Raw genomic sequence first — 23458 nt, 5'->3', positions numbered from 1 at the left:
CCAGAAAGTAAAAGAAAAAAAGAGGGGAATAAAAAGAAAAATCAAGCCCAGGAAGTCTTTCCTGCAATTCCTCCATATGCCACAAATTACATTTCATTACAGTGCCAACAAGCCTGCCTCCCCATTTCCCTGCAGGGAACATCTACAGGTAGCTTGAATTCTAAATGGCCAAAGAGTGCTATGTATTGGCCAAAACAACAATAGTAACAAAGTCCCACCATTGAAAGCTTGATATTTCCTGCTAGGAAAACAAGGAGCAACAACAAAGGCATGTTAGTTGGACCTGAGGTATGCAGAGTGGAGCAAGGTGGAATTCAAGCCAGGAAGGTGGAGATGGATCAAGAGTAGTTAAGAATGCCAGCCCTAGTCTTGGATTCCAAGATAAGAAATGAGAGGTACTGGGGCTGGATGGATAGCACAGAGGGTAGTGCATTTGTCTTGCATGCGGCCAACCTCGGTTCGATTCCCGGCATCCCATATGTTCCCCCAAGCACCGCCAGGAGTAATTCCTGAGTGCAGAGTCAGGAGTAACCCTTGTGCATCACCAGATGTGACCCAAAAAGAAAAAAAAATGAAATGAGAGGTGCAGCTTCCTCAAGGCAATCTGACTATCGCTGAGCTGGTGGGGTGGGGGTGGGGAGGTTGGAGACAGCAGTGGGAGCACGGGGAGAGGATAACAGCAGGAGAGAGAAAGCAAGCAGGGATCGCCAAGGGAGCGCATGTTGTGTCATCCATGAAAAATAGTTCCATTTCTGCACAGCTCTGTCAGGATTGTCAGGCCAGGTCTCAAGCAGAAATATTGAGTGCCGATTTGTGAATTAGTTAAGTGATTCCCTGGAATGGAGAAAGAGCAATGAAGGCTGAGAAATTCCTGAATGCAAAGCAGTGGACCTGCCGTTCTGAATTCCACATTAAGCTGGTGGTGGTGGGCGGGGGAGGCCATCCTGGGAGAGCCCTGAGGGAAAGCATCCCTGGTGACACGATGCACGTTACCCACAGATGCTCCCTGCTGCCTGCCACATGAGGACAGGAAGTTGCGAAGGGAAGAAGTAGAGTGTGGTTTGGACATGAAAGCAGGAAAGTTGCAGAGCCTTTGGGGCCCCACTCCTGCCACCAGATAAAGAGAAGGGCCACCAAGAGTAAGGTGTGGGAGAAAGGCAGTGAACACAGCTCCGGATGGCTGAAACCCATCAGGACTTCCTGACAGAGCTGCTGAAGGAAGGAGAGACTTCTAAAGGGCTCTGGAGACTTCGGAGACTCCAGAAGCTTTGCTGGACTCCAGAAGTCAGATAGTCTCTCTGTGTGATCACTGAGCTCAGCAGATTCTACCCAGGGAATGGACTTTATATGCTGAGCAGACCCCAAGACCCAGGAAGGGCTGGGTAGGAGCCAGGATTTGAAGTCATTAGTCAGTGATCAAATACACTGGAGAACTCAGCAAGCATTTAACTTTCTCTCTCTCTCTCTCTCTCTCTCTCTCTCTCTCTCTCTCTCTCTCTCTCTCTCTCTCTCTGTCTCTCTCTCTCTGTCTGTCTGTCTTAAACTGTGGTATTCCTACACAGTAAATTCCAGGCCTTGCAGACCGGTTTTCAGCTATTGACAGCAGTCATTTCAAGCTTGCTGGTAGCCTACTTTCAAAAGCTCCCACTGGGCAGGAGGCAATGTACTTGCTTTATATAAATCTCCAAAGAGTCATGACAAATATGTAGGCCTTTAAAGAAGACAGTGTGATGGCCCAGTATCTCATTTCTCACTTTTATCAAGGCAAATCATTATCATCATCAATTTGGCCCTCACCCCAAAGTGTATCCCATATCACTGAACAGTAAACAACAAGAAGCACGAAAGAGCCTTAAATAGCGATACTTCCTCCCGCAATGTGTTCATCTACCTGAGTTCAAGGAGCTTTCATTCTTTTTAGCAGCTTTTCATGAAAAGTTTTCTCTGATTTTGAAGGGCTGTGAGTCATGATTTTCATCACTTTTTTGTGCTGTCAGAAACTACCTTTGATTTTAGAGTCAACACCATCTAAATTTAGGTGCTTGAACAACAACGAAAAATACCAACAATGCCCAAGCATGAATCCTTGGAAGACCTAAATCTAGGAGGAAAGAAAAAAACACAGATCCTTCCCCTTATCATGAATAATCATAGAGTTGTGATAGACAAGAAGGTGCAGATGGGGAGAAAAGAGGAAGATAAAGGTGGAAGAGAAAAAAGGCAGAGGATAAAGGCGCGCACACACACACACACACACACACACACACACACACACACGGGCACAGTTCTTCATTCTGGCTCGCCTTTTGCCTTCAGGACAGCTGGCAAAGCTTAAGACCTATGACAAGGAAGAAATACATATCATCCAGGAGATGCAATGAGGCGAGGAACATAAGGCTTACCAATTAATTCTGAAGCCCACCTTCATGTTTTTTTTTCAAGAAGTAAGACACAAGCTTCCTAACACACTTCCCCCATTCTCCAACCCACGCCCCTAACACCACACCCACACACACACCTTACCCTTACCCTGTAAATAATCTCTGAAACAATGTTTTGAGAAGGCAGATCTAAGCACTATTCTGACCTTCCCTGCACTCTGGACTGCAGTACAAGGCCTTCCCCTTCTGGAGAAGCTAGTGTGATGGTGTTTTCTTTGTGGTACAAAAAAAACAGCAGACCCACATCCGCATCACTGTGACGGCAAAGTTGAGTTCCTCAGCAGTTGTGCACTGGAAGCACCAAAGCCTGATTATTCTTCCTAATTAGGGCCATCAGAAGGGGGAAATCACTCAAATACTCAAATAATCAGATTAGGACGTGAGGGATTCATGTGTCTTTCAAAAGGGCAATGTGACTCCAAGATAAAAGATATCTAGAGCCATTGCCAAGCCTGGAGAAAGCCAACAATACAGGTTTCCTCAAATCACAGTCCCTCCGAGCCTGCGAAGAGGAATGATGAAGAGCCGTTGGTGAGCATTTATTCCTCATTTTTGAATGAAAATTTAAGGTTGGTTTTCTCCTGCACTGGTAGAAGAAAACTGAGTATCCACTGAACATGAAAACAGAAATCACCAGAAAAATAAGCAGGAAACATCAATGTGGCTGCATTTTAAGGGTGCACAAGCCTCCTGAAAGGGCATTACTTAAGAAAAAAAGACAAATTGATATAAGTATGATGGAGGGTATGGAGTAGCTTTTGATTATAGTTTTCAATTCTTCTAAGTAACCATGGGAAAAAGGCCCCTTTTCCATTATTTCATATGTGCATACACATTTTCTTCTAAATAAGAAAGTAATTTCATTATTTCTCAGACCTCAACTAAATTAGTGTAGATTATTTTTCCATTTGTATTCATCATGGTTGTAGAAGACATTTAAGAGTCTGTCAGTCTTTTAGAAATTTGATGTACTGGGGAAGGAGGGAGCAAATATTTTTGGAGGAACTGCAAATTTGCTCCAAAAAATATGCTGAGGGCCCCAGGATGTGACTCGGAGGTAAAGTGCATACTTTGCATGCATAAGAGATCTGGATTCAATTCCTGGTGCCCCCAACATCCCCCCAATACACGCACACACACACAGACACAGACACACACAAATATAGTTCGAAAAACAAATGAGGTTTCATTTCTCATTCTTTTCTGCTCAGAATCCTCCCTAATCCACAGTGGGTAAAACCGTGAAATGCCAATGATTCTATTAATTTTACAACAACACTGTGTCAGAGATGACTATTATGGACAGAGAATTTTTTTAAAAGGAGAACTGAAATATTAACTGCAAAATATATATGAAAATTAAATACTACACAATGCAGTTTAAGGTGCAAAAAGTCACTGTTAAAGTCAATTGGCTGTCATGAAAGGCTTCACAAATATTTAAAATATCAAAGCTATCATACATTTTAAATAGCTATAATTTCCTCCACTTCATTCAAGAACACTATAAACTCCAAAAGGACAGTGCTCAATTCTTCTCCAAATCTTATTAAATTCTCACCCATGGGCAGATACAGCACATATTCAATAAATGCTCTGCAAGTTAATGAATGAACTTGACCGAGAAGCTAAGAAAAACCAGCTCGTTGATTACATCTGCGCTGTGAAATCTGATTAGGATGATGTGAATTATACCCCAGGCCTTATATTTCAGTGAGATTTTTTTCCTGAGAGGATAAGAAATCCTTCAAAGCAGCTATTCAAAGATAAAAGCAAATAGAAATAGAATCCAGCATTAATAAGCTTAAGGGAGATGGGCTTGAGAGATAGTACAGGGGTCAGGCACTTGCCTTGATGTAGCTGACCCTGGTTTAATTTCTGGCACTACATAAAGTCCCTAGCAACACCAGGAGTGGTCCCTGAGCACAGAGTCAGGAGTAAGCGCTAAGCACCACAAGGTATAGCTACCCGCAATAATGTTTCATTTAAATTTAAAGAGGAAGTCTAAATTATACTTTAAAAAGAAGTCTAAAGGACATAACAATGGCGTTGTGGGGGCCAGAGGGATAGTACAAGGGTTAAGGCAGCAGCCTTGCATATGGTCCCACCCAGTTCAGTCCCCTGCACTGCCAGGAGTGATTCATGAGCACAGAGCAAGGAATAGCATTTGAGAACCTTCACTATGTGTGCCCCAAACCCACTGTCCCCCAAACACCTTTGTGATCAACATTAAAATGGAAACCTGTTGTTTGTAAAGGGCACCCGGATAATGTTACTATTTGAATAATGCATCTGTTGGAAGAAAAGTCAGCAGGACCTCTTGACAATCAGAAGTTTTTTTTTTAAGTGGGCTGGAGTGATAGCACAGCGGTAGGGCGTTTGCCTTGCATGCAGCCAACATGGCGAACCCGAGTTCGATTCCTCCGCCCCTCTTGGAGAGCCCAGCAAGCTGCCGAGAGTATCTCGCCCGCACGGCAGAGCCTGGCAAGCTCCCCGTGACGTATTCGATATGCCAGACACAGTAACAACAAAGTCTCCAATGGAGACGTTACTGGGCCCGCTCGAGCAAATCGATGATCAACGGGAGGGCCTTTACTTTACTTTACTTTACTTATGGTGAACATGTAAATAAGTGGTCAAGTACCCCAAATGCCCTCCAATTATTCATCTGGAAATTCTTTGGTTTTTTTTTTCTGATTCCAGTTTCTATGACCTCCAATATTCAACTCATCCCAACTTTGCCAACTCCCTCTTCAAGTAGGTAAGGAGAAACCCACCTGGTGAGTAGCAAGGCACCTGAGAAGCAAGGGGCCCTTAGGCAGGGGGTATCCTGCAGTTCAACTGACAGATTAGAGGTGGTGAATTCATCTGCTAGTTCTAGAAAAAGGAACTAGCTGTTTAAAAAGTTATTCTATGCCTGGTTTAATTCCAACCATGTTTCAAGAAAATCCATAGTAGTAGTAGTAGTAGTAGTAGTAGTAGTAGTAGTAGTAGTAATAGTAGTAGTAGTTGTGTGTGTGTGTGTGTGTGTGTGTGTGTTCCTCCTATATTACACAGACACTAATTTAACTTGTCTTCGAAACAGCCCACAGTGATCGCTGGTTGATGCAGACAAGCTGCCTTCAATGTTAAAGCACAAGGACAAGTTGTCTGCACAAGAAGCTGTCCTGAGTCACATATAAGTTCCAAAGATTCCAAATATCCCAGGTTTATGTAGGAGAACAACACTTGTGCAATTACTTGAGGCTAAATCTTAATCCATATTAATGTGAACATTTCAGAATGCATTATTGAAATAAAAGTTGTGCTTGGTTTCCTAAGGTTGCAATTTATTCAGAAAATTACTTTTGGTCTGAAGCCTTCAGCACTATGCCTGCATTACTCTCCATTTACAGCTGCTATTTTCAACCTTTTACCTGGGGTAGGACTAGATCAGTCCATTTAAATTCCTTCTGGGTATTTCTAGAAAATATCCCTGACTGGGAAACATGATTCTCCCTACCTGGGCAAGTACCTGACAACTTCATTATGACTAATCATGTGACTAATTTCTGATATTTACCTAATGAATAAAGTATATTCATTCACCTAATAATGTATTTACTGAATACATATTTGATATTAAGTGCTGTTATAGACCTACAAGACAGATAAATGAATGAGAGAGATGAAAATCACATCTTCTGTAAATCTTACCTTCTCGCAGCAAACACGTTTTTCTAGGCACTAGATCACTGCACACAGCTTTTACGTTTCACAGTGAGGTGGGTACTTTTATTATATTACTCAAATAACCATAGCAGAGACTAGCTAAGGTCCCTCACCAAGAGCACACTTAGCAAGGAAGAAGTCTACGAGAGATTTGAATGGTACCTCACTCTAGGTTGTACAGGCAGAATCAAGACACAACCCACATGCCTATGAAAGGCTGGATGCACACACGTATACACACACACACACACACAGAGTCAAAGGGTCACACATCCTGCAATGACCCTCTTATTCTGTGCAATCCCTGTTTCCATTACAAAACACCTTTCTCCACACACACACAAACATGCCACCTGCTAACAGGAGGTCTGAGAGGTCAAGAACACACCCTCACTAGTTCTTGGTCAAGTTTCAGAGCCTTACTTTTTCACCTCTGCTTTCTTGTATGTTAAACAAGAGCAGCAACCAACTCAGGGGCGGAGCTCACTACTGTAAACATGTGCAGGATGCTTCATGCATATCCAGTAAGAGAAACAGTCACTGCTGTTATTATACAGATCTTTCTACATCGCAAAACCCCGATAGTGTCTAGCCAAGCCTAGATAAATGGCAAATCTCAGAATAAATGCGCACTTTTATTTAATTGCTCTCAAATGTTCCCCTGGATGCTTCTGTTCATTCAAAATACATTTAACAACCTTCCATTATGTGTCAGGCAGTTCAAAAGAATTATTCAAACACAAAACTCTCCTCTGGTCACAGTAAATAATTTCACGGTGGTCAAAGGAATCATTCTCTCTTCACTTGCACTCCTGCCTAAGGCAGAATCATGAAGCAACACACAACCTCCCCTCGAACAAATTTACTGATTTCTTTCCTGAATGCCATTGGAATTTTTATTTAATTATATTTATACAAATGAATGCAAGAGCCAAGAGGCATACTTTCTTTTTTTTTTTAACTGCTGTTGAAACTGTAAAGAAGAAATGTTCCCAGAGGTCCTGAGAACTCATCTGCTGGCTTGGATTTATTTCCCAAGTCTAGTTCATCAGAACCATATTCCAAAAGCAATGCTGGCATCAGCCCGGTGTGAGATGTAGCAATAAAGCTCATTTTAAAACAAGATGAGATTTCTTAACTGGGATTACCTCAGGAGCTAATGACACTCTTCTCTTTAATGTAGCAGTTTATTTGGGGGGGAAGTAAAGCTGTGAATAGAGAGAAAGTATGCATTTTTTAATGACTTAATTTATACAGCTACTTCCACCTCCCAAATTCATATGCTGAAGTCCTTATCTCCAGCATTTCCATGTGAGACTAGATCAGAAGACAGTATCTTCACAGAGACTAATTCACTAATAAATTTATTTCCAATAAGTCAAAATGGATTGCTTTCTTAATCAATAAAAAATGTTATTGGTGGGTGAGTTTTGGGGAGTGAACACTAAATTAATGTGACCGGAATTCCTATAAAATTAAAAGATTTGAGGGTCCATAGATCTAGAGCAGTAGGTAAGGCACTTGTCATGCAGGTGGTGTACCCAGGTCTGAAACCCAATGCCCCATAATGTCCCCCAAGTCTGGACAGGAGTGATCCCAAAGCAGAGATCCAGGAATTTGCCCCAGGTAAAGCTGGATATGGTACCAAAAAAAAAAAAAAACCAAATCCCTAAAATGGAGAGAGCTAAACACAGACACACAAACACATATAGAAACACACAAACACAGAGACACACACACATACCATGAAAATTAAAGCAGGGTACTCGAGATGGTACTTCTCTATGCCAGACACTGCCATCAAACCATCGGGGAAAAGGGAGATGGGCAGAGTGAACATGAACCAGATACTTCCTCAAGGTCCTCAGAAGGAACCAACCCAGCTGCCAGCTTGATCGTCGACATTTTATCTTCAGAACTAGACAGATTAATTTGCTGTTTAAACCATCTGTGCATGATGCACTGTTACAGTAAATATACCGATTTCTTAACTGGACTCCAAATTTTGATTTCAGAACTAGACCCCAAATTTGGATCTACTATGGCAGGTTTGGGTAACTTTGAAACATTGACTCTTCTTTTCACATTGATCTTGTGAAACTTTGAGTATCTCCATATCATAATGCTGGCCCTTAGATTTTATATGAGCCAATCAGGAAAGAAAAGGCTGTGAAGACTGCTGGGCTGGCGTAAGACTATTAACTTCTCATGGATTAGTAAGAACTTAGTACCTGAGACATAAACTGCCCTTCCCCACACAGTGGATAAAACAGCACTTTAGATTTTAAAGGTTAACCTCAAATCTTATGGGGATATGAATTGCCGGTGCCTCTCTCTGGATTAACTGATTAAATATACAGAAACAACAAAACTTTAGCACCCAACTTTAGTATCAGGTAAGGCAGCTACTAAGTGAGAAGGTTTTGTTTCTCCTCAAACAGGAGAATTAGAATATGTTCTTGTAAAATAACATTATATTCCTAGCCTAAGAAGAGTGGACAAAGAAACTGTGACAGATGCAAACAAAGGAATACAAATACTACTCAGATTTAAGAAAAAAAATGAAATCCTGTCTTTGCTACAATTTAAATGAAACCATAAGATATCATGTTAAGCAAAAGAAATCGGAAGGAGAAGGGGAAAGGCTGGATGATCACACTCATACTTGGTAGAGAAAGAAACATAGCAAGGTAATAGATAGCATCGCGTGAAAACAAACCATTTTGTCTGTTTTTGCTGGAAATTTGATTACCAATGAGAGGTGAGGGGATGGCATGGGCTAGCGATGACATTAAAACAGTAGCGGAGGGTTTTCATCACTTTGGTGGTGGTGGATATGCAATACTTTTGTACAACATTAACACAGAAACTATCATTTCATTATCAAAACTTAGATTAATTTGCTTATTATTTTTGACTCAAACTATTGATTGGAATTTCCTTGTGTTAACTTATGTATTGAACATTCTTAAACATTCTAGAAACATGAAAATTGTCCTATTCTCCAAATGGTAATAATAAATTTTTTTAGGTACTCCCAATACACTGGAGGTTCTTAAAACCGTGTCCTTTTGGTTTGAAAAGAGATTCTGAGACACATGTTTTTCAGGTTTACTGGGCAGTCTGTGAAAAGATGAAGAAAGCAGATTGGAAAAGTAAGAGGTACAATGTGGGTACTATATGAAATTCTGGAACTAGAGCTTCACAGTCCCAATTTGAGGCAGGAACAAAACTTTCAACCTCCACATTGAATAGTCTTGGGTATGGGAAACTCTTTGGCAGAGAAGATTCCTTGGCAATAAATTCTCTAATTCTCAGCACTACACCTGGACAGGGCTCAACTGTGGACCATTGTAGATAGCACTCCTCTAAGTCGAAAAATCGAGCATATTGGTACCAAGAAGGCATAATGGCATCTACCCCAGTCACCCCTACACATCTCTAATATACAGGACAAACACATGAAATGGAGCCTCTTATCATGCCCATTTTAATAATTCAACAGCTGACACTGAATTTGTTAATAAGCTTTATAAGCCATGCATCTAACAGCAAAGCTTAAGAATGGGTCCCAGGAATCTGGTTCAAAAGGCTCCAGGTCTATATTCCTCCGAAAGGAAATGGGAGAGGAGAAGGAAGAGGAGAAAAGGGAGGGAAGAAAAGGATGCAGAAGATGGGGCAAGAACTGACATGAAATTGGTTGAAGTGGCCAATGAAAGGCTCTGGCACTGAGTGACTGAGGGACACTTTAAGAAGCTGATGTGTTCCTGGGATTGATATACCTTCTTTGATTTCTTCTCCAAAATCATCACCTGCACGTAAATCATCTGGGCACTCTACTTACCTAATAGACAGTGGGGTTTTATGAATGTAGAAATTGAGCAGGGGGCTAAATTTTACATCTAGGTCAATGAATACAGAATAGATTTTTGCCTACAGGGATAGAAAGATAATCCAAAATGGAACAAATTTAGAAAAAGCATGAGCTTGGAACCGAAATAACTCTAAGAACATAAGCCCTTCAGGAATTCACAGAAATTTCTGGGGAAAGGATTTAGATTTCCATAGTGTTGTTCCAAGTAGGGCTATCAACTGGAAGGGTTTATCTTTAGAGACCACCCCTCCCCATCTCTCTCACCACCCCCTTCAATGTCTCTCCCTCCCTCCCATCACCAGTGCCGTCAGCCACAACTGAGGTATCACTGAATAAAGAGCCCAACACAATTTTCCAACTGAAGATAGTCCGGCTATGCAGTTTCAAAGGTTATCTGCATTTTCAAAGGGACATGTGAAAAAGCAAAGGCCTTCAGACTCCAAAGGCATGGAGTCAAATGATATCCAAAGCAATTAGAACAATTTCCCTAAACCCCAATCTATAATAAATATACATGAGGCACCGAGGGTGTTGGGTTAAAGACCAAGACTCGAGTACCTACTTTGAAGTCAGCCCTCTGTTTAATAGCTAAATTTACAGAGAGACTCAAGAGTAAGTTTTTTTTTCTTTTCCCCACAAAAGATACTCCCAACTTCTATCAGTGAAGGCAGTTGCCTAAGTAAAGTCAGAATTTATAAAGTCAGAATCATTCAGAAGAGATTTAAATAAATGAGCAGCCTTTAAAAGTAGGGTTAGGGAACAAACCCCTGCCTGGTCTCAAGATTTACAATAAAGCCCAAGAAACCAAGACCAGCGTGTGTACTGAAGACAAGGGACGTCAAGGCAATTAGCTGCTAGAGAGCGAGCAGGTAGGCGTCTTACCGCTGTGCAGGGATTAGTGTAAAACCAATTGAAACTTCAGGCCAGGAACACCAATCTGCTCTCAAACTTCTTGTTTTCAAGAGCTTTAAACACATTTGCAACTTGACTAAGTTCTCCCTGAGATTAATGGGACTTTCTGCTGTCTGAGTGCTAGGAGGGGGAAAACGCCTTATTTAAGGTCAAATTGCTGGCTGGCGGCCCAGCCGGGAATAGAAATCAAGTCTCTTCACTCTAGCCCAGTGAGCCTCCATTATCATTACATGGCCTTTGTCTGTCCAAATTCACTTGAAGCTGTCGGCATACGTCTTGTCTCATGTTCCTGCCTCCCTCCCAACTTACTAAGCATCACCCAGATGCTCCTGGTTATTGTGCAAGTTGACTCAACTTTGGGATGGGGTGGGGCAAGAGGCGGGGTAATGCTTATAAAACTATTCAACAAATCTGTAAGTGAGAAAAAAAATGGCCTCAATCAGATAAAGAGCAGGTATGCAAAAAGAAAAAAAATTGTATCGTTTTTCCTCTAAAATGGAAACTAAGTAAGGATCTCTATTTTCACCGCTTCCATGTAGGACAGAACTGGAAGTCCTCGGCAGAATAGTATCACAACAAAGTAAAAGAAAACTCAAATCGGAAATGAAAAAAATAATAGTTTTTATTTTTGGATCAGCTTAATATCAAAAATATCAACAACTCCTGGGCGGGAAGATGCTAAACAGTAGAGGAAAGGCCAAACTTGCATGAGGTCCTGATTTCAACCACAGCACACCACCAGGAAAAGCCTGGGGGAATGGGTTCCAAACACTGCCACTAGTCGTGACCCCTTATAAAAATACCAATTACTCTTTATAAACCTACGAAAATGAATATACGGTTTTGAAGCCACAGTGTACAGAAGTCCTATGCAGAAAAAGATTACGAGGATTTTTCTATGTAAACAATTACAAATTGTAAAAAAATTTTAGAGACTATTAACACTGGCATTCAAAACCATGAACTATTAAGGGTAAATATAATAAGTAGAAATAAGATCTTATAATGAAGAGTACACTCTATAAGTCAAAGAAACCAAGAAGTTGTAAATAATTATAATCATACCCGTGTATTGACTCAATGTGGTTGATATCAAAATTTCCCAAGTGACAGAGTCAAAACCATTCCTAACAAAACCCAACTGATTTTAAATTTTATAGACAGAAGATAAACAGAAGGCTCAACTAGCAAGAAATAGCTCAGAAAATCCTCAGACAATGACTTTAATAATAACACCACTGCGAGATACAGCAATTTTCACAAATTTTCTTTTACTGACTTCTTTTTTTTATAATTCCATTTACCATTCAGTTGTAGTAAACAATATAAAGTGAATTATTTTGTGTCTGCTAAGGGGGAAAGCTTGGGGGAGTGGGGGCAGTGGGAAGCTGGGGACAATGACAGATGCACACTGGTCACACTGATGGGAGGACTGGTGTTGGAACCTTCAGTGCCCAAAGCAACGGTTTTATGAACAACTTTGTAAACCAAAGTGTTTAAATATCACTATCACCCCGTTGTTCATCGATCTGCACGAGCAGGCACCAGTAATGTCTCCATTCATCCCTGTCACGTGATAGTATAGCCCGATGGCATATCGGGGGCTGTTTCAGGGTCAGGGGAATGAGGACCATCATTGTTACTGTTTTTGGCATATCAAGTACACCACTGGTAGCTTGCCAGGCTCTGCCGTGTGGGCGGGATATTCTCGGTAGCTTGCAATGCTCTCCGAGAGGGATGGAGGATTTGGGGGCAGCCTCTAAGTTTAAATAAAGTTAGAAAAAAATTAAATATGGAGCCAGGGGGGCATAATAAGGGTTAAGGCATACTGCGTGCATGGTATCCCAATGTAGACAAATTCTTGATCTAAAATCATGTGATAAATGTACTTAATGAGTACAAAAAACCTACAGATGTCAATCTATGACACCAAATAGTCCTCCCCACCCATTTCACAAAGCCCCTAAGCATCACAGGGGGTAGCTCTGGAGAACCCCAAGCTACAGCAGATCTGGCGCTGGCACCCTCCAAATACAGGGTGTGAGGAGTTGACTGTGCTTACGGGTTTCAGCTTTGGAACTTGGCCAGTATCCCGAAATATTGGGGAATAATTAAATAGAAGCTTCTAAGGTGGGACGCAGTACAGTTAGAAAAAAGTAAAATAAATTCTAGAATAAGACTTTTTAGGCATTTGGTATTTTTATTCAATGATTCAGGCTCTAAACTAATTTCTGGACAGGAGTAACTAAAACATGAATGGGCCTTTTCTTATTGAGCTTAAGCCTGGTGGGGGAAAGATCATAAGAAGTAAATAAAAACATGATTTATGTAACTGCTATGAAGGGAATCACAAGAATAAGTGATAGACAGTGATAATTATAGTGATTAGGGAAGTCTACTCTAAGTAAATGACAGAACAAGGATTTAAGGTTATTTAAGAGGGAAGCCTAGAACTCTCCGTTGTCAAATATATGATGTATCTATCATTTAATAGCACTTAGATTTAATTTATTTATCTGTAAAATAGGAAGCTTAATTTATATCACATATAATTGTTGGGCTGATGCAATTTAAGGAAAATTTTAAATCCACCTTTTGCCTCCTATTTTTATAGAACACAATAAGGGGTTTATTTGATTTTTAAGGTGTCTAATATCACTAATATCACTAAGAGCGCTACCATCATCAGGTGGAAAGCCAACTAAGCCAAAACACAAAGAAACAAACAGATTCATCCCTTATTCACTTTGTGATTCTGGCAAGACACTTAGCAACTCTATGATTCTTCCCCCAAAGGAGAAAAAGGATCTTATCAAAATAATGAGATTCTGAACTACCTTGTAACTATATTTATAACTATATAACTACCTTATAACTATATATGTATATATATCTTTGCATAGCTGACTGTAATTGATATGATAAATTAATAACCATGTGCACTTAAGCAGAGGAGGATTTCTCAATAAATTAATATAATCTAAAACATAAGGCCCTTTAGTTGGATGACCAGGCTGAGGACTGGGGTTCAGGGGGAATCAGGGAATTTTTGCGTGTAAAATGGAAGAAGAGGCAGGATAGGATCAAGAAGTATTTCTATGCAAACAATCTTATATATCATCTAAGGAGATCTTGAGGGAAAGTGGAGCTCTCAAAAACTCTACTGTCTCTAAGAAAAATATACAGTGAATATTAGCACTAAGCAAAAAAAAAAAAGAAAACAACAAATCTTCACTGAATATGACTACATGCTGGTCTTTTCTTGAGTTTGTGCTCTAAACTGTCCATATTACTTAATCCAAATATTTAGTGTAAAATACTTAAATATTGATAAATTTCTAAGTGCTTAGAGAAACCACTTTTCAAACCTGATCTCAAATACCCCTCCCCCCATTAAAGTGCTAATATACATAAGAGCTCCATCAAAGACCACAAACACAATAAAAGTACCCGGGGGGAATGAAGAACTTGAAAATACTTGAAAAATGTTTAAAATGGCCAAATGGTCACAAATACAATATAAAAAATTGAAATACATAAAGAAATAAAGTAGAGTGGTAAAGAACAAAACATAAGGGCCCAGAGAAATAGGGATTAGGAGCTTGCCTTGTATGCAGCTGACCCTAGTTTGATCCACATAGATTTAATTAACATCTAGTAGAGTCTCAACAAGAAGGAGGGACAACTGGGCAGAAGCAATAATTAGAGGCATATTTGAAATTTATTAAAAAGCACACAATAAAAGTAGAGTCATTTTCATGCAGTGAACTCAATATTTTAAACATGTCAGTTCTCCATGATTTATGGATTCATAAAATTTCAATCAAAATGTTCATTGGCTCTTTGGCAAACTTGACAGACTAATTCCAACATTTATAAAAAAGCGCAAAGAAGAAGTACAGTCAGTATTCCAGAAGAAAACTGTTGGCTCTAGGACTAGCATTAACAGGTATCGAGAATTATTATGCAGAATTAATAATTAATAAAATAATATTTAGAAGATGGGGGCTGAGTGATAGTACAGTGGGTAGGGTTATTTGCCTTGTACGCATCCAACCCAGGTTCAATCCCTAGCATCCCATATGGTCACCCAAGCACTGTCAAGAGTAATTCCTACCACCCCTTAGCATAGTTGAATGTAACCAAAAAAGTAAAACAAAACAAAACAAAAAAGATTTAGACAAAGTGTCAAGTGACTGTAAGGAAAAACATATACATATATTAAAATTGACTTATGATAAAACTGACATAATTGGGGATGGGGGCATTGAGTCATACCTTGTAGAGCTGAGGGCTCCTTCTGGCTCTGCACCCCGGATCACTCCTGGTAGTGCTTGGGGGTATCAGATGGGGTGCTGGGGATCAAACCTGGGAGTGCCTTACCAGCTGTACTACCTCTCCAACCTCTAAAACTGGCATTATAGAATGAAGGAAGATACATTTTTCTATTAGTAGTCCCAGAAAATTATATTATCCTTATAGAAAAAAAGTAGGATGAATACCCTCCTCAAAAAATGCATAAACACTGATTTCAGGGCAACTAAAGAAGAACATGTAAAACACAATTATATGGAGGGATGTCGTGGTATAGCAACTCAGAGTACATGATCCTTTGCTGAACTGCTAAAGTTGGAATTCTGGTTACTGCGCTTAGCAACTATGTGACCAGACAGTTATTTAATAATACCTTTGCTTATTCATCTATAAAATGGGAGTATTATGCTTATTTTGAAGGACTGTTTTAGGATTAAATATTTAGGTGCCACTTACAAGTGTCTGGGATACAGAAATCTCTATGTAAAAATATTATGCTGCCATTATTAAAAATACAACTATCTGGTGGGGGAAAAAATGAGAAGGGATAGCTCAAAGGAATGGTGCGTGTATCCAGTATGCCTGACACCTTACATTTTTTTCTCTTTTTGGGTCACACCCAGCAATGCACAGGGGTTACTCCTGGCTCTGCACTCAGGAATCACCCCTGGCGGTGATCAGGGGACCATAAGGGATGCTGGGAATCGAACCCAGGTTGGTCTCGTGCAAGGCAAACACCCTACCCACTGTGCTATTGCCCCAGCTCTACTGACACCTCACATTTTATGCCAAGTGCTTCAGTCATAGTCATACTCCATTGCCACCATTGCTGGGTTTAGCACTAGCAGACCGAGTACTACTGAGACAGCTCTGATAGTCCCCAGTAACACAGGACCACCAGGACTTATGCCCTGGCCCAGTAGCACTGCACAACCAGACTGATCATCAAATCTTTAGGGCTGCACACCAGACAGAATATCAATAGGAATGACCCCTGGACCCTAAAACACCATTGAGGAAGAGCCTATTTAAACAGGAGGGATGGGGCTCGGGGGCTGGAGAGAGAGGACTGAGGGCCTGGTGCTCACCTTGTATGTAGCTGCCAGAGCCAGGTTCCATCCAAGGTACTCCATACAATCCCCCAAGCCCTTCAAGAGTATCACTGAATGTAGAGCCAGGAGTCAGTTGGAGTGACCCCAAAACTAAACAAACAAAAAACTATGGAAAGCAAGGGAATTAAAACAAAGCCCTTTAGGCCAATGAGGGACAGATTAAGAAAGACAACCTAGATGAATTTCAGAGGCAATGGTTGTATGATATCTCACTGCATAATCATTTGAAATTTATGCCAAATATCGCACAGCGGTAGGGCACTTGCCTTGTGTGCAGCCAGCCTGGCCAAGCCGGGTTTGATTCCTCCACCCCTCTTTGAGAGCCCGGCAAGCTACCGAGAGTATCTCGCCTGCACAGCAAAGCCTGGAAAGCTACCCGTGACGTATTCAATATGTCAAACACAGTAACAACAAGTCTCAAAATATTGAGATGTTACTGGGTCTGCTCAAGCAAATCGATGAACGATGGGAGGACAGTATTTGCTTTATCTTTGCAAGGGACCTTTATGTGATGCTCTGGGCCAGACTCAAAGGCTACACCTGGCACTGGTGCTCAGCACTTGCTTCTGGTTATGTTCAGGGGGGGGGCAAACAGTGCTGGGCATCAAAATTAGGCCTCCCACAGGCAAAGGAAGGGCTCAGCCTATTGAGTTCTCTCTCCAGTTCTTATATGGAGCTTTTCATAAGGTTAGCAATCAATTATTAGACTGAAAACATACATGCGATGATTATTCATAGCGACCGTTGTGTGGTGTCCTCTGTAATGAAAATTGGTAGGAAATATTCAGATATTTCTTGGGCTACTTTCGTTATTGACAAACATTTTATAAATAGTCTGTTGCATTGTTATATATTTTCTCCCTTCACTACAAAAAAAAGACCCTTAAATATTATCAAATGAGAAATGGAAAAAGGATGTATGAATCTTGACATAGTCAAGTTACTGCTATCAACGCAAAGTTGTTATCCGAAGGCAATAGACCCCAAATCTCTCCCAAGAACCAACAATGTTTTAACGAGATTTCAGTCTTTTATTACAAACATTAGAGTCTGCTCCCTTCCAGAACTGCCTTCAAACCCCGTGGCCATTCTTCTGAACTTTCTGGAGGCTGACAGCTCTTATTCCTTGAGTACAGATTTTATTTTATTGAAACAGCAGCAAGCTACATGAAGCCAAGTCTGATGAATGAGATGGGTGATTTAGCTCTACCGTGGATGCGCAAGATGATGATGTATTTTGCAAAACTTTCTCGGAAATAATTCCAAAGAAAAATGGACTTTTCCGTTTTTAGCTAAGTCATCAGATCTAACCTTCCTCACAACTCAAAAACAAGTTATGCCAAGAAGCCCAACAAATGGCTGGCGGCTTCAGCTTGGAATTCCCAAGTAACACACAACTAGACAAAGCACCCTCCTGCACACATGGTGATAAGCACTGATACTTACCTATGAATCAAAATTTGATTTTTATCATCTTGTGTATTCCTTCTCTCCTGAAGGGCAAAAAAAAGCAAGCTGAATAAGAATCCATGTATGACTCGTGTAAGTCACTGATGAAAGTAGGAACCAGAATATAACCAAGTACAAAATTTCTGCTTGAACAGAAAGCGGCACCCAATTTGGAATAAACTTTATAGCATCAGCCGGGTGATTTTCATCTTGATCATAAGGAAAACTCTCAGAGGCCCTGTGGAGATCTAAGATGCAAGCTGATTAGTGTCCTGCCTACTGGTTGGCTATGTGAACTATCCCAGCCTCTGTCCTTTAGATGCACTAACTGTCCTTAACTGTTGTCAACTTAAACAATTGCTGAAGTGTTGGGAAATAAATAGCCAGCTTGTGAGCTCATTGACGACTGCCCAGGAGTGTATGTATGTGTGTTTTATGTGTGTGATTCTCTGTGACCAACCCACCAGAGGACAGAAGTTGAAGAAATCAATCTGATTGGGTTTATTGTGGAAAACTACCATGCAGAGCCTCTGCCCAAGGGGTCAACCACAGACGTACCACATTAGACGCTCTGGGGCCAATGTATGTTGTATTATTCAGTAGTTCTTACCAAACCTAGAGTGAGAGAGTCGGGCCAAAGCAATGTATGGGCCTGAAGGGGGATCAGAGTGGTGAACATGAAGCTCTCTGTCCTTTTCCCTGCCCTTCTGAAATCACCGCAGAGTCCAGGAACACTGTCCTTTCATTATCTGAAACATCACTTGGGTGCTCTATGTTCACACTATCAACTCCCCCACGTCCGCCCCCGCTTCAGTTACAATGGAACTGTGACAGATGCCCAACAGAAAAAGCATGTGGCAACAGGGATTGAACCCAGGTACTCATGTTCACACCTGCAAAGCACAGGTTCTCCCAAAGAGCACATCCCTACTCTATTGATTCCGGAAATCAGAGCTCTGAGTTATACAAAAGAACAGAAATCATCAAAGCAGCAGTAGCAAAACATGAAGTTGACTTAGAAACATTCTGTACTTTCTGAAGTCTAAACAGGTCATTGTGACACAATATGGCAAGTTTTCAGGGCGCACAGAGAAGGAAGTGAACTCTGCCCAGAGGAGGGAGTCGAGAAGTCTTCACCAGGAGGGGCCCTTTGAGCTCAACCTGAGATCTGAACCCATGAAGAATGAATAGAAGGGAAAGCACAGGCAAGACCCAGAGCTGGGCTTGTTGTGACACATCAGATGTGTAAAGAAGGAAATGGAGCAGGAAGCTGGATGGTTCCGGTACTGAGATGAAATCTTGACACACACTCCTCCCCCCCACCCAAAAAGGTGGCAGACAATGGGAATCACGGAAACATTTAAAGGAGAGAATCCATTAGCATTCCATTCTCCACCAAATCTTCCTTATTCACACACTTTAAAAAATCACAACAGAATGTTGAATGCTACCCTGCTCTGGGAATGTTCTTACAACTGCCTGACTATAATTTTGTAACATCTCCAGACAATCTGAACATTCAAGAAAAGGCTCATCCTCAGAACAAAAGCTGCATGGAGGGCCCTTCCGTGTCTGTAAAATTTCCCAAGAAAAGCATGAGGATCAGTCAAGCTCACGCACAAATCCCCGCAGGTCCCCCGACTGCTATCACATTCAGTTGCTATAACAACCTGCCACTCACTTCTCCTTTACACCAGTAACCCGAAGACAGCTGGATACAGAATAGGTTAACTCAGACATAAAACCAAAGATGCCAGAGGAGGAAAACTCAGCAGGGAGATAATTAAAAATGAAATCACTATTCCCTTAATGATCTTTAAAAGCAAATGATAATGTAGATTCTTGAACACATGCAGTGTGTGTGTAAAGGCTGGAAGGTAGACTGCCAATAATCATTTTATCACTGACCAAGAAAGATGCCCCCTCAAGTCTCAGACGTCACTCCCAACTTCTCCCTCCCCACTAAACACTTTGCAAATGACCACAGATCCAGAGAGGTGCCTCCCTAAAATTTCTCCCCAGCAACAGAAGCAATTCTCAAACCATCGTCCTTTGCCTCTCCTTGGTGTGTGTGTGGGATGGGGTGAAGGGGATACAGTCAAGCTCTGTCTCTCGACCTAAGTAAATTTTCCCACCCATGTTTTTTGCCCATTCTGCCTGTTTTGCAGAGTATAGTAGCTACATCCTTTTGCTCTCTTCAAACTTTACTCTCTCCCACTATCTCGCCTTTTCTCATAGAACTTGTCCTAAGTCCAGTGGTACTATAAGGTCAGTGCCTTCTCTGCCTTTTCCTAGTAGATTACATATCTACGAAGACTCTAGATCCTATTAAGAACTTAAAGGAATAAAAATAATCTACAAGAATTTAAAATATGAAGAATCACAAAGTGATTCTTTGTGAATTTATAATTTATAATATGAAGAATCACAACAATTGGTCAAAATTTGTTAATGTGATTGCAAATAGATAAGGAAAATGTGCTCAAAGGGAATCTTTCAATGGGTTGCTTTCTTCAGCTGGATGGTTTGAGTCTATGGGATGGGAAGGTCCTATTTTATTTCATCATGCGCAGAAATTACTTGGAAGTGCATTTTTTTTCATTCTTGGAAAGGAAAGGAAGAGGTTAATTGACTGACTTTTCCTTCCCCCCCTTCCTTCCTTTCTTCCTTCCTGCTTCCTTTCTTCCTTCCTTCCTGCCTTCCTCCCTTCCTTCCTTCCTTCCTTAATCTTTCTTTCTTACTTTCTCTCTTTTTTAAAATACTGGAGCTCAGAAGAAATCAGAACACTACATAAAATAAATACTTGGCATTTTGGCTGCAGGGATCAATTCACAGAAAATGAAATAAAATCCAAGCACAGACAAGCACATTTTAAGATCCAGTGTCATTTTATGAAATGCTAGGGAACTTCTGGAAGGCTTACAGATCTGTTTGCTCATTCCCATCCAGAGTAAGTGCCATTCAGGTAAGCTCTAACTGCATGTGTATATACACTCATTTATATTTTCACTTTCTTTGATTTTTATTTTAATTTTTAATCTAAATTTCACAATATTTTCTGCAGGTATTTGGAAGTGTTAAATTTCCATGAAAGTTAAGGAAAAGAGGAAAGTTCTGTGGAAAGGTGACGAGGCATAAAGAAGGAAAGGTGAACTTTTGCCAATACCATGGGCCAGGGGCTGAGACTTCAGCATCTCCTAAACAGCCCTCCCCCCAGTCATCTTTTCATGACCAAAAAGAACCCAGCACACAGTTACCAAACTGCTTCCATCTACTACCCCAGATGGCTTTCTGAGCATTGTTGGAGCACATTACATAATCCACCCGTGTCAGGAGAAATGGTTGTCTGCCCATCCTTCTCCCGACAAGGAGCTCTTCTTAGAAGTACCTTCTCAGCATGTGTGGAGGAAGAATAAGGAGCCCCAAGCCACCCAGGAGACTGTCTACCACCCATCTCAAGTGAAGTAAATGCAGAATCTGGTGAATGGCCAGAGGGTGCTCAATCTTGAAAGGAAAACAACTATGATCAATGGCACATCCACCTTCTGTCAGTGCCAGAGGACTTATTAATCCAGCAAGTGCTATACAGACACACTATTGTGATAAGAAGAGTCTTCATGGATGACACAAGAAGGCAGGTAATGGAACTTTCTCAAATCACCAGCTAATAAAAAATGGGAGTGAGGATCTGAATCATGAGGCGGGGCCAGGGAGAAAAGATGTCCTCTGGGCAGGAGGTGAGATGTGTTAGCAAGGACAACCGAGAAAGAAAGCCTGGCTGTCAAGGGAGAGACACTGTCACCTCATGGGGGAGGAGAACCCACAAGCCCCCTCTCTGAATCAGGACCAGCGTGTCTGTCTCGGTGGTCTTACTCCAATGATACACAAGGTTCTGGCTGACACAGCTCTAGTTAGTGTCATCACTGTGTCCAAAAGATCATGAGACTTGCTGAAGATGGAAACACTTGGCAGATAAAGAGGGCTGCCTGCCTCACTGTCCGGGGATGACCACAGCAAACCCAGGAGAAGTCTGTCTCAGAGAGATGGACTTCAGGATGCACTGACAATTCCTCTAGATCTCAGCAGAAGACCCCTTCAGAATCCAGACCCGGACTGTGATTTACACAATTAAAGGTCGTTTTGCATGAACAAAAACGTTTCCTGTTGAAGGAACTTTAAGGTAAATGTGATCACAGGGACAAAAGGTTACATTTCCTAATGGGACATATTTCTGTACACAACACACATAGGTTCATCTTTCCCTGTGCTGGTGTTTTGGCCAGTAGAAGGTTCTTGGTCTTGGCACATAGAATATTCATGTTTAAGACAATGAGCTTTCCTGCATGTACTTGCTACTTTGCATTCACTATTCCTAGGTGCCTTTGGAATCTAAGCAGTTATAAAATCTGCAGCTATACCCAGCTCTTTCTTAAATGACACCCAAGTGTTTTCTTTAGCCCATCATGGATTTTTGGCCATCAAACGCTGTAGGGAATGGTTTATGCTGATAGATCCCCATAGGTCATTGCCACACTGGACATTGTGGCAACACCACACCCCTGTTTCCCTCAGGAACCATCTCCAAAGCAGGGTCTTCCCAGAAACCTCCTTGAATTATAACTGTCTCAACTCTTTCAGACTAATTCCAAAAAATGAAATCATTTTCTTGGTAACTCTGGCTAACTGTGGCCCACAGATCACAAAGTCTGAGTGAAAGGTCTTCCATTTCCCTCTTGAATACAGATCTACTGTATTTTAAGTCAAATTTACCCAGGATTTTCCAGTGCTCATTCCCAGAATCCAATTGATTTGGGTAAATGACTGAATTCATCTGAGGCTGGTTGGAAAGGTGCTTCCCCTCCACCCTAGAGGAGGGCAGGAGAGACCCCTTCCTGCACCAAGGTACCCAGCCCTGGCAGCTGAAAATCTCCAGAACCCAACCACTGCCATGCTCATGGTCACTCTCCACACGCTCGGGCCAAGCCTCACCCATGTGTGAATCTATTCCTGGACCACGTGGCCAAGATACTTCAAAGCACACACCCAAAGCACCATACTCCAAGATTACCGCACCACATTTGATAGGGCCAAAGAAGTAGCAACCAATCTTAGAGGGAAATATGCATCTTTTTACATATATATAGACACACACACAGGCTCAATCTTTAACAAATGTTAGTGATCTCTTATAGAAGGGCTTAATGGCCCCACTGTGAAATACAACAATCTCCACACTCTTTCCTCTAAGGATACTTTATTGTGGAATTTTTAGCGGTTTCTCATAACAAACAATACAAAATATTTCGGTTCTGTTTTAGGACAGGGATTAGAAACATCCGAAATATGGTGGTGGGAAGATGTAATGGTGGTAGGATTGGTGTTTGAATATTAAATGCAATCAAATACTGTAAACTCTTTTGTAAAATAAAAAAAAAATTTTAAAAAAAGGTGCTGTCCCTCAGTACCAGGGTTCCCAGTAAACAGCTGGCATCACATTTGTGTCTGCTTTGTACTTCCAATCACTGGGATTTCTTACTTATTACAGATAAAAATGAAATGATGAAAAACATTACTATTTAACTAGATTTTTTTAGCCAGCCATTCCTTTTACTCAAGACTTATTTGTAAGATATTCTGACATCCAT

General features: G+C 41.1%; 1 protein-coding gene across 9 annotated transcripts in view; it reads right to left on the bottom strand.

Moving 5' to 3' along the window:
• Window positions 1–23458, bottom strand: part of DGKI (diacylglycerol kinase iota) — a 512024-nt gene that overhangs the window by 342024 nt on the left and 146542 nt on the right. The window lies entirely within an intron of this gene.

This window comes from Sorex fumeus, unplaced genomic scaffold, assembly GCF_029834395.1.
Source record: "Sorex fumeus unplaced genomic scaffold, SorFum_2.1 ptg000048l, whole genome shotgun sequence".
Classification (NCBI taxonomy): domain Eukaryota; kingdom Metazoa; phylum Chordata; class Mammalia; order Eulipotyphla; family Soricidae; genus Sorex; species Sorex fumeus.
The sequence above is the reverse complement of the archived record's forward strand: the minus strand, read 5'-3'. Positions and strand labels throughout refer to the sequence as shown.